The following is a 12099-nucleotide window of genomic DNA, read 5'->3' on the forward strand; positions in this document are numbered from 1 at the left end:
ATTAAGATTCAAAAGAGGTTAAATTTCTCTCCCCCACTTAGAATACCCTCATTCAGTATGTTCATTCAGGAAGTCCTCTCCTCCCAAAGCTTTCATAGCACTGTTCCACATTCTTCTCCTGCCTTTATTTCCCCGCTATACAAATGTTGCCGTGGCCAAGTTTCTAATCTTGGCCCAATTCTCTTTTCATTGTATTTACACTCCCAGTACAAAATGCCCTGGATGGTGACAGAGCCAAATCTCTAGTCTGAATTTCTCCTCCACATATGCCACAGGAATCGCAAAACCAGCTATTCTGAAACCAAATGAATTCATTCTTTCCTGTTTTCCCATTCGCCTACCTCTTTTCCCTTCTACCTGCCTTGTTTTGTTTGCTTGTTTCCTATTTCACTTAATAGATTATGATCCAGCAAGTTGCCCATCAGGATCATCCTTGAATCCTCCCAGGTTTTCAATGACTGTACTTGATTGCTCCTTTTACCCCAGAATCTCTCTCTCTCTCTCTCTTTTTTTTCTTTTTTCCTTTTTGGGAGGTGGTGGGGTGGTACATGGTCCAGGAATCAAGCCTGGGTCTCCCACATGGAAGGCAAGCATTCTACCACTGAACCACCCGTGCACCCCCAGGATGTCTCTTTTTATGTTTTCACCTCTTTTCAATCATTGTCCTGTTCTAGTCCTCAGCCTCTCTATATTGTGTTATATTATCTTTAAATTCCATTCCCCCATCAGTGAGCTTGGCATATTGTGGACTCTGTGTTTAAAACATTTGGTTAATGAATGGATGGACGCACAGCTTCTCTACTAATAGTTCTGCTTTATCCATCCCCTTCCAACTGCAATCCATACTTCTCACAGGATCTTGCTAAAGCAAAAATTCCATTGTATCAAGTAGCTTCCAGTTGCTTAGAGAACAAAGCCCCAATGAATGAAGAACAGAGATAGTCCTTTGCTTCTTAGCCCTATCTTAAATTCCAGACAGTAATTCCCATCCTTCAGGGCATTCCATACACTCTGACCACATCACTCCCTTTAGTCAAGCATGCTGTTCGCTTTTCATAACTCCCTGCCTTTGGAAATGCTCTTCTTTCTACTTGGATCACCCCACATTACCTTCCTGGTGAACTCCTACTCAGCCCTCAAGGCCCAACTCAAATGTCACCTTGCCCTTATAGTTTTTCCTGAGTTTCTCCCATCCCCAACTCCCACCAATGAGAAGATGCTGCTCTCAAATAAGTGCTCTCATTGTTCTTTGGACTTGCTTAACTCATCATACTTAAATCCCACATATCTTGCAGCAAGCAACTTATGTTATCTTTCCTCCTGTTGAAACTGATCCTTGCCTACAAGTAAGGATCATGTTATACATCTTTGAATTCCTGGCTCCTAGCACAGTGCCAGTAACATATAAGGAATTTAAATTAGTTTCTTCAGTCATTCATTCAGCAGTTGTTTATAAGCCACTATGCAATGTGCTAGACAGGTAGTTGTGAATGAAACAGACTTGATCTTTGCCCTCCTGAAGCCTACAGTCTGCTGTTGATCATCTCTTCATTAAAATAGTAGGTAAACATTTTTTAAAAGATTAAAAAATTGATCCTATAAGTCTGTAATCCCTTCCACCCCAACACTCTGTGACCCCACATCTGTCAGTTAAAGCAACGACTAATCGCTTTATTATTATTACTGAATACTTGAAAATTAAAATGATGTTTTGAAATGCATTAATTCTACTTGTTCTGCATTAAAAAAAATAGTATCTTCTCCAGAAATATCGGAACTAAATTTTTTTAGCCTTCTCCAAAAATGAGAAATGCATTTTGGGGAATATCTCAGAGGAGCTAACTTTGTTAATAAATCAATTAAGTGGTTGAATATACAGGCTTTAGAACAGATATACAGGATTCCTTTTTAGCCATATCTGTCACCAGGGCATTTGTAGGATACTGAGTATGGAAGGAGAATGTATGTGGCACAATTCAACAATAACTGAAAAAAGAAAGAGTTCAAATAACCGCTAGGCTTCAACCAATCCTATTTGCAATTCCTCTTCCAGTTTTCATAAGACCAGCTTCATTCCCCATATCTTAATTGGGTAGGCTCTCTTCCTGATCCCAATAATGGCAAAACATGTAGACATTAACTATTCCTTTTAAAAAATGCTTATCTATGGCAACAATTCTTTCTTTCTCTGACATCAATATACTTAAGTTATAGAATTTATCTGAGTATGTATGTACTAGTCATAATAGATATGATTATTTTGGTTTCTAAACCAGAAGTATATAAGTACTTTATGCATATATGAAAGTTATGGATTTCATGGATTCATGTGTATTTATTTCCCTCCAGTAGTTCCTCTTCAATTTCGCAGTGGAAATAGAATAAATCATTTATCTCCATTGCATCTCAGTGACACTGGGCTTGAAACCCTGAAGCTTTGGTGATGGTAGTTTACAAGAAATGAACTTGATTAACTAAATCTTATTTTGGAAAGAAGTAGAAGAATACTTAAAACCACTTTTCTCCCCAGAAATTTAAGCCCTGGGGGGCTCCAGGCTACAGAGCACTCCAAACTGATAGCTTGGCAATGAGTCGAAGATTTTATATACCTGCGGCAGTTCATTTTCATTACCTCTGGTGACTCTATCAAAATATCATCTCTATCTTGGTCTTATTTGTTAAAGAAATTGCTATTCAAGTGACTGTGAAATATGTGTTCCTGTAGGATTTAGCATTATATAATTTCCTTAGTAAATGTGGCTTGGGGAATGGATAAAACAACAACGAAGTCTGGGGACTCCATGGAAATGGAGTTACTGCTGCCTGATCATCTCCAGTAAATCAGGAGACAGTAACAAACATAATTTTAGTATTGACTAACTCGCAAAGAGAATCTCGGCCTTCTGAAAACAGCTTCCATAGGAATCACTACTGGCATAGCATATTAATTTAAAGTGTCTCTTCGCTTTTAAAATTCATGATTTACATTGCTTACAAAATGTTTTAAAGACAGAACCATGATTTCTCACTTTGCTGGAAATACCAATGCTTCTTTGCACAAATATTCTATCATCCTTACTGTAATGAAAATTAAGACTAGCTCCTTGAATCATTAAATGGACTATCCATGGGCTTTAATGCAGTAAAATAACTTTTGAACCTAAAATCTACATATGACATTTTTGTTTTTAAAAACAGTCCTGATGTGGAAAAGTTTCTGGGTTGTTCTTGTTGTTCAGTGCTTTGCCCTAATCTACCCTAGTTCCTTTACACAAAAAAAACTGTACATCATTCTTGGGCCAGGAATACTTCGCAGCTTTAGTTCACCTTTTGACTTAAAACACAGATTTTCCCACACTATAGTCAAACTCTCCCAGGCTGCCGTCTTGTAATATGCAAATTTCCCATGTCCATGTATTTATGCATTTGACGTGTTTTGTCAGACTTTTAGTTTCCATATATATTTTATTTGAACAGAAACTGTGAAAAGTCAAGGACAGGAGGCAGGCAATGGTGGCTTAGTGGCAGAGTTCTCACCTGCCATGCCAGAGACCCGGGTTTGATTCCCGGTGCCTGCCCATGCAGGGGAAAATAAAAAAGTCAAGGATGGGAATTCTGTGAGCTTTTCTTTTAAGCTCTTACAAAGTAATCTCTTGTGTTGGCCTCTCTGTAACTCGAATTGACATCATTTAATGCTGTGTATAGTGGACCAGGGACTCGGTCGAAACCATTGTGCCACCCTTATTTATTTCTGTTCAGTTTTCACTCTGAAACTTTAAGAAAACTGGCAAATGCATCTCTTCAGGTCTACCATCCTGAGAACTTATGGCTTGGTTTATTTCAGAAATTTGTCAAAGAAATGCTATCTCAGAATTTGGCATTGAGAAAACCAAGTATATTTCCTCCTGACAGATAATGTGAAATGTGATGTAACATATTAGAATTTCATCTTCACTTTGGCAAGCAGTAAGCTTGTAGCCATGTTCATATGGCTCTGTCTTCCCTTACTGTTTTCTCCTCTTAACCCTAGTTTGAACATTTCTTTTCTTGTTTTATTAACTTTGTTTTATTGGTCATTTATATGAACCAACTACAAATCCTTTCTTATATATGAGTTTTAGAAAGAAAGTTTATAATCCTTTCTCATAAAGAGTTCTGCATTGATGTACAGAACCCATCACAAACTGGGCAGTTCCAGTCATTCAAAATATATAAGCTCCCCCAACTCTGAACAAAGAAGTGACATCTCTGAATCTAATGAGGTATACTGCCCATAGTAAGTATTTATTTATTGCAAATGATTTGCTGTATCGAGGCTTATGTTGTTTTTGCTTTATACAAAAAAATACCATGTGTATTAAGTAAGCCTTTGATCAAGAAGAAAAACCAAGCAAATAAGATGCAATCCTTTATAAATCCTGGTTGAATATGGAACTAATACTTGTCACAGGGAGTAAACAGGGTTTTTATCTAGTTTTCAAAGCATGCAATTGTGATGCTTCAAAGCTTATGATTTGGCCTTTAATATCTGAGAATGCATGTATAAGAAGGCATGTTATAGTAAAGTCTTTAAAAGCATAGTATTAATTTTTTTAAATAGAATGGTCATTGTTGGCTTTAATAGAGTTTAGAAACCAAAGTATGAATTAGTCATCTTAAAAACCCTGACCAAATTATTTGTTCAATATAAAGCTAATTATAAGTTAGTATTGCCAGGAGAGCTCATTACTTAGTTCCCACGTATTCCCTCTCATTTTCTGCTTTGTTTATAAAGCTAAAAGCAAATTACTTAGGACAGCAATGTCAAATCACTTTCCTTACCCAAAGCATCTGATTTGAGCTAGCACCCGTGTGTATATTTTAAAAGTCCCTACCTCAACGACTTTGGCAAATAGAACCCTCGTTTACCATGCTATTGCCATCTCGCCTTTGAAACTTCTAAAAAGGCAAAGCAGAGTAATTGTTTCAGACATCTGCTTAGCATACTTTGAAGTGCATATAAGTTCTTTTTCAGTTTCATTTGAACCCCAGCTGTCTTCACCAAAGTCTATAATCAATCTGAATTAAGTTGTCCTACTTCTCCTAATAAGTCTCTTATTAAGTTCTGCATCAGCCTCTTAGGGAGACTTAAAAGCTAATTCATGTAGAATTGCCATTTTCTACTGATCCATTTGTCAGCTCTCCAAATTCCAACTAAAACAATTGCAGAGCCTATTAATTTGGCTCTTCATAAACAACTTATGTAAGTGTAGTATACATTGGAGCCAAGCAAACGATTTGAAACAGTGGGTGGAAGGAAATGAGTTGACATTCAACACACTCCTTTTGACTATTTGAAAATGCCTTCCACATTCGAAGCATAAAGCCATTTATCTAATAGAAGAAACATCCTTCTGCTTTTACTTTCATAAATAAGATAATTACCGAGTGAACTTTGCTTAAAGATACGAAAAGGTTTTAGAACAGTTGGAAAAGGAACATGTTCTTTTTATTATTGAGCTTATTTTCATTTGGACTGCTTTGTGTTCCTTAGATGGACTGTGATAAAAGAAGGCACTAGAATTTGTTACCATTGTTATTGTACTAAATCAGGGTCATACAATGCCTCTTCAGGTCGTGGGACATTTAGGAGAACATGGATAATCAGCTAATGAGTTCATATGACATTTTTCCACTCAAGAGGTATTTAATTAGATAATAAAAATATCTCCAAAGTATATAATCCTTCCTACTATTTGAAAACAACCATATCAAAGGCGGATCCTTTATTATGCCAATCCTGTTTACTGAGGATTTACTGAGAAGCTTTGCTCATGCCTGGTGGTAATTATAAATACTATTCCTCGAGAGTCGCATGTAATCAAAACAAAAAGTTAAGTAATATACTATCAGCATTAAAGGATCTAAAAACTCATTCATTCATTCTTGCTATGGTTAAGACCTATACTCAGAGAGGTCTGATCTCATTATAGAGTAAGAATGTTTAATTTACTTCATCTGCAGTATTAATGACATCTTAGTTTTCCCAGGAATATTATTATTATTTAGCACCAAACTGAGGAAGCAAGCATTTTTATTAGCCTGTATATGTGTACATGCACCACATTTACTAGAAACAGTTTTGAAATGTAAAAGTTATTTATTTAACTGAAATTCCATATTTCTTAGAAAAATGACACTCCACAACCAATAGATATTTTTAATTCTCCCTTGGTATCAACCAGTGTTGTGACGAGTTTAAAGTTCACAATTATGTTACTCTTCTACCATAAGGACAACAAGAAATTACTGAAGAACAAATAACCCAAAGAGTAGGCTCCTGCTGTGTTCTTGTCATGCTCAGCAATTACAGTTTTCAAAACTGTACAGCTAACATTGACACCAATGCTATGCCTTACACAACCTTACGTTAATACCTAAGTTAAGCAATGGTATTGAATAATTGTTCTCAGTAAGCCAGTTTTCTGGGCATTGGGGAAACCGATGTGCTTATAATGCTAGTATAACCCTCTCATTCTCTAACAGAAAAAAAACTTTTTTTCAATGTTTTTATCACACCAAAAATATTTTTAGTCTTATTTCTCATTTACTGTAGGTTTTGCTTATACCAAAAATATTTTTAGTCTTATTTCTCATTTACTATAGGTTTTGCTACCAAAAACATTTGCCAAAAATGGTGTCTCTCAAACCTTTCTACTTCACTTCTACTGATGGCCAAGGAAATAAAGCCTAATTTCTCCCTCTTCTACCTGTTCATCTCCTTTTGCCATGATCATTAAATTTCCTTGGTGTTCTTATTTTATTTTCTAAATCTCATGCCAATTTTGTCATCTTCCCTTTAATGAATTTGTAGTATTTTAACATGAAAAATATTTTTTTCCTCCAAACTCTCAAGCAAAACTAACCCTCGTACATTTACCTATAGGTATGAAAGCGTGATTTAAGAAGCATGATTTTAAGGATGGCCTAGTTTGTGCAGGCCTCATCTTTTTCAATCAAGTTCTTTCTTTTATGGACATGTCCACAAAGAATAGACCTCTGCCATTTTTAATTTAACTTTGGCAGTTTCATCTGATCATTGTGACCCCAAATGTCCATGACTTGTAGTTGTTTGAAATTTTGAATCCATATTCTTTGATTCTGCTTTCATGCAGCAGTCGTTTAACTAATTATTTCACTGGTGTCTCCAGTCAGGTTCCCTGGAAGCAGAGCCTAAGAATAGGGTCTGGGTGCCTGGGTTTCTAGAGAGTCTGCTCTCAGAAGAAACTCGTAAGGTAGGAGGGAAGGGTTCCAGGGGAGTGTGAAGAATTGCCAATATACGATCTCAGGCAAAGTCTAACCTGGTGTCCTGATTTATTTAGGGAGAGGGCTCTGGAGCATAAACCACATAGCTGAGTTGTCCTTTTATTCCCCATCACTCAGTCATTGCCTGTGGTCAGTGGGTACTGGTAAATATTTATCAACTGACTGTCAGGGGGGTGGAACCCCTGATATCTAGTTATTTTCGTGTTTGTGGCATCAATTCTCCCATTGTGGCTGATTTCAAGCTGCTCACATGATGTCCTTGAACACTGAATATGGAAGGAGACCTATGTGATTGGGTCTTGGGCTCCACTATAGTACATCACTGGCTGGGGCTGGGTTATCTCCCACCCCAGGGGCATGGACTATTTACCAGGTCAGGGTGCTCCCATCAGCAGAGGTCACCTCTCTGGGGAAGGAAGGAAGCTGTGAGACAGTAGTAGTCTGCAGTCACAGGCATTGGGACATGGATGCCCAGGCCAGGTAAAGTGGATCTGGGCCAAGCACCAACAGTGTCCCCCTGTAACTGTTAAGTAAACCTAGGAATCCACTCAACCTCCACATCTCAACATAGCTTTTTGAATGCAATTTTATTGTGATATATTTACATACCATACAACCCATCTGAAGTATACAATCACCAGCTGACCATAATGTCGCATAGTTGCACAGGCATCCTTATGATCAATTTTAGAACATTTTCACTACTCCAGAAAAGAAATTAAAATAAAAAAAGAAACCCCAAATCCTCCCATACCCCTTTTTCCATCCCCCATTGTTGACCCATAGTATTGGTGTAGTACATTTGTTACTATTGCTAAGGAGTATTAAAATATTACTGGTAACATATAATCCATATTTTGCAGCAGGTACATTTTCCCCATATACCCCCCTAGTATTAACTTCTTGTAATAGTGTTGTACATTTGCTCTAGCTCATGAAAGAACATTTTTTAATATCTGTACCGTTAATCATGGACATTGTCCACCACAAGATTCACTGTGTTATACATTCCCATGTTTTAACCTCCAACTTTCCTTCTGGTGACATACATGATTCTAAACTCCTTCTTTCCACCACACTCACACACCATTCAGCACTGTTAATTATCCTGATGATAATGTGTTACCATCACCTCTGTCCATTTCCAAACATTTAAGTTCAACTTAGTTAAGGATTCTGCACATATCAAGCAATGACTCCCCATTCTTTACCCTCATTCTATGTCCTGCAACCTATATTCTATCGTTTCTGTCTGAGTTTACATCTTATAATTAGTTCATATCAGTGAGATCATACAAAATTTGTCCCTTTGTATCTGACTTATTTCACTTAACATAATGTCCTCAAGGTTCATCCCTGTTGTCACGTGCTTCAAGACTTCATCCCTTCTTACTGCTGAATAATATTCCATCGTATGTATATACCATATTTTGTTTAGCCCCTCGTCCGTTCATGGGTACTTGGGTTGTTTCCATCTTTTGGCAATTGTGAGTAATGCTGCTATGAACACTGATGCGCAAATATCAGTTTGCGTCCCAGCTTTCAGATCTTTTGGGTATATACTGAGTAGTGGAATGCCAGTTTCTCTACATCCTCTCCAACACTTGTAGTTGCCTGTGTGGGTTTTTTTGGGGGGCGGGGGCAGGAATGCATGGTCCTGTGTGTTTAGTAATAGCTATTCTAGTAGGTGTGAGATGATATCTCTTTGTGGTTTGATTAGCATTTCCTTAATACCTAGTGAAGCTGAGTATCTTTTCATGTGCTTTTATTCCATCTGTATTTCTGCTTTGGAAAAATGTCTACTCATGTCTTTTGTCCATTTTTTAATTGTTTTTTTATTGTTGTTGCTGTTAAGTAGTAGGATCTCTTGATATATTTTGGATATCTACCCCTTCTCTGATATGTGGGTTCCAATATTTTCTCCCATTGAGACAGTTGCCTTTTCACCCTTTTGACAAAGTTCTTTCATGCAGTTAAGTATTTGATTTTGGGGAGCTCCCAATTTATCTATTTTTTCTTTCATTACTTGTGCTTTGAGTGTAAAGTCTAAGAAACTAACACCTATCACTAGATCTTGGAAATGTCTCCCTACATTTTCTTCCAGGAGTTTGCACTGGTTTGAAAGGATGTATGAACCCTAGAAAAGCCATGTTTTAATCCCAATCCTATTTTGTAAAGACAACCGTTTCTTCTATTCAGCATTGTATGTTTGAAACTATAATCAGATCATATCCCTGGAGATGTGATTTAATCAAGAGTGGTTGTTAAACCGGGTTAGCTGGAGGTATGTTTCCACCCATTTGGGTGGGTCTTCATTAGTTTCTGAAGTCCTATAAAACGGGAAACATTTTGGAGAATGAGAGAGATTTGGAGAGAGCAGAGAATGTTATAGCACTATGAAGCAGAGTCTACCAGCCAGCAACCTTTAGAGATGAAGAAGGAAAATGCCTCCCTGGGAGCTTCATGAAACAGGAAGCCAGGAGAGAAAGCTAGCAGATGATGCCATGTTCACCATGTGCCCTTCCAGTCAAGAGATAAACCCTGACTGTGTTCGCTATCTGCTTTCTCACTCAAGAGAGAGACCTTAAACTTCATTGGCCTTCTTGAACCAAGGTATCTTTCTCTGGATGCCTTTGGTTGGATATTTCTATAAACATCTTCAATTGGGACATTTTCTTGGCCTTAGAACTGCACACTAGCAACTTATTAAATTCTCCTTTTTAAAAGCCATTCGTTTCTGGTATATTGCATTCCGGCAGCTAGCAAACTAGAACAGAGTTTTTTGGTATTGTCCTTATATTTAGGTCTTTGATCAATTTTGAGTTTAATTTCTGTGTAGGGTATGAGATAGAGGTTCTCTATCAGTCTTATATATGTTATGTATTTCCAGTTCTCCAAGCACTATTAATTGAAGAGACTGTTCTGTCCCTGTTCAGTGAATGTGGAAACCTTACGAAAAATCTATTGACCATAGATCTGAGGGTTTGTTTTTGAACTCTCAGTTCAGTTCCATTGGTCAGTATGTCTATCTTTATGCCAGTACCGTGTTGTTTTGATCACTGTGGCTTTGTGATATGCTTCAAAGTCAGGAAGCATGATATCTCCCACTTCATTCTTCTTTTTCAAGATGTTTTTGGCTGTTTGAGGCCACTTGCCCTTCCAAATAAAATTGATAATTAGTTTTTCCATTTCTACAAAATAGTCTGCTGGAATTTTTATCAGTACTGCATTGAATCATATATCAATATATATCAATTTGAGTAGAATTGACAGCTTAACATTTAGCCTGCCAATCCATAAACATGGAATGTCTTTCCATTTGTTCAGGTCTTCTTTGATTTCTTTTAGCAATATTTTGTAGTTTTGTGTGTACAGGTCCTTGACATCCTTGGTTAGGTTTATTGCTAGATATTTGATTCTTTTAGGTGCCTTTGTAAATGGGATTTTTTTCTTGGTTACCTCCTCAGATGGCGCATTACTAGTGTATAGGAACATCATTGATTTTTGTGTGTTGATCTTGTATCCTGCCACTTTGCTGAAGTCGTTTATTAGCTCAAGTTGCTTTGTTGTAATTTTTTCTGGATTTTCTAAATATAGAATCATGTCATGTACAAATAGTGACAGCTTTACTTCTTCCTTTCCAATGCAGATGCCTTTTATTTCTTTTTCTTGCCTAATTGTTTTGGCTAGAACCTCGAACATGATGTTGAATGGTAGTGGTGTCGATGGGCATACTTGTCTTGCTCCTGATCTTAGAAGGAAAACTTTCTGTCTCTCATCATTGAGTCTGATGTTAGCAGTGGATTTTTCATACATGCCCTGTATCATATTGAAGAAGTTTCCTCTGATTTTGAAGTGTTTTGATCATGAAAGGATGCTGAATTTTGCCAAACGCCTTTTCTGTAGCAATTGAGATGATCAGGTGGTTTTTCCCTTTTAATTTGTTAATGTGGTATAATATGTTAATTGATTTTCTTGTTCAACGTAGCTTTTTCAATGCCATTTTTTCTTGCACGTGCAATGATCCTCCAGAAGTAATGAAAATTTTGTTTCTTTGTGGCAAGTCCCTCCCTCTTTCGATAAAGTCCCCTCTCCATCATCTCCAAGTCCTGTTGGAATTGGTGATGGAAGAGAAGAGATGATGAAAAGATCTAAGAAAGTGATGATTATTAGTGAGAAAATGGCTTTGTAAGTGACTTTGGTTTTATGCTTACAGAAGCTTTAAGAGTCTGAATTAATCAGGTATTTGTGATTCCAAAGTTCTGGAGAATGTCAAGCATTTTCTGTGGCAGTGGTTTTCAAATTTTAGTATGCATTAGAATCACCTACAAGGCTTGTGGAAACCAAGATTGGTGGACTTCTCTCCATTCAGGTAAGTCTGGGCTGGGGCCTGAGAATCTGCATTTGTAGCAGGTTACCAGATGATGTTGATGCTGCTATTCCAGGGACTACACTTTGAAAACTGCTGTTCTTTAGTATAGCTACTGTATATGTATTAAATATGTATTTTGCATATGACTAGTAATTCATCAATTACAAGTAATTATACACCATTTAGTATTTCTTTTATATATATCCAAAATACTCCATTTTAAATGAATGCCTCCTCTTAGAGTGATTGATGGTTTAGGGAGGGAGCACGGTTTCGCTTAGGAACCTTGAAATGAATAATAGCCTCTTCTTTTCTGAGTCTCTTTTTCTGAAGACTGTCACAGTTCTTTCTTTCAATATCCTTGATAGTATTTTAATGGTAATGGCACAATTTGGGGGGTTGCTTCAGATGACCTGCAGCCT

The 12099-nt window shown here is 37.1% G+C and overlaps 1 protein-coding gene across 10 annotated transcripts in view; it reads left to right on the forward strand.

Moving 5' to 3' along the window:
• DMD (dystrophin) overlaps positions 1–12099 on the forward strand; it is a 2428671-nt gene that overhangs the window by 2071388 nt on the left and 345184 nt on the right. The window lies entirely within an intron of this gene.

This window comes from Tamandua tetradactyla, chromosome X (assembly GCF_023851605.1).
Source record: "Tamandua tetradactyla isolate mTamTet1 chromosome X, mTamTet1.pri, whole genome shotgun sequence".
NCBI classification, from domain to species: Eukaryota; Metazoa; Chordata; class Mammalia; order Pilosa; family Myrmecophagidae; genus Tamandua; species Tamandua tetradactyla.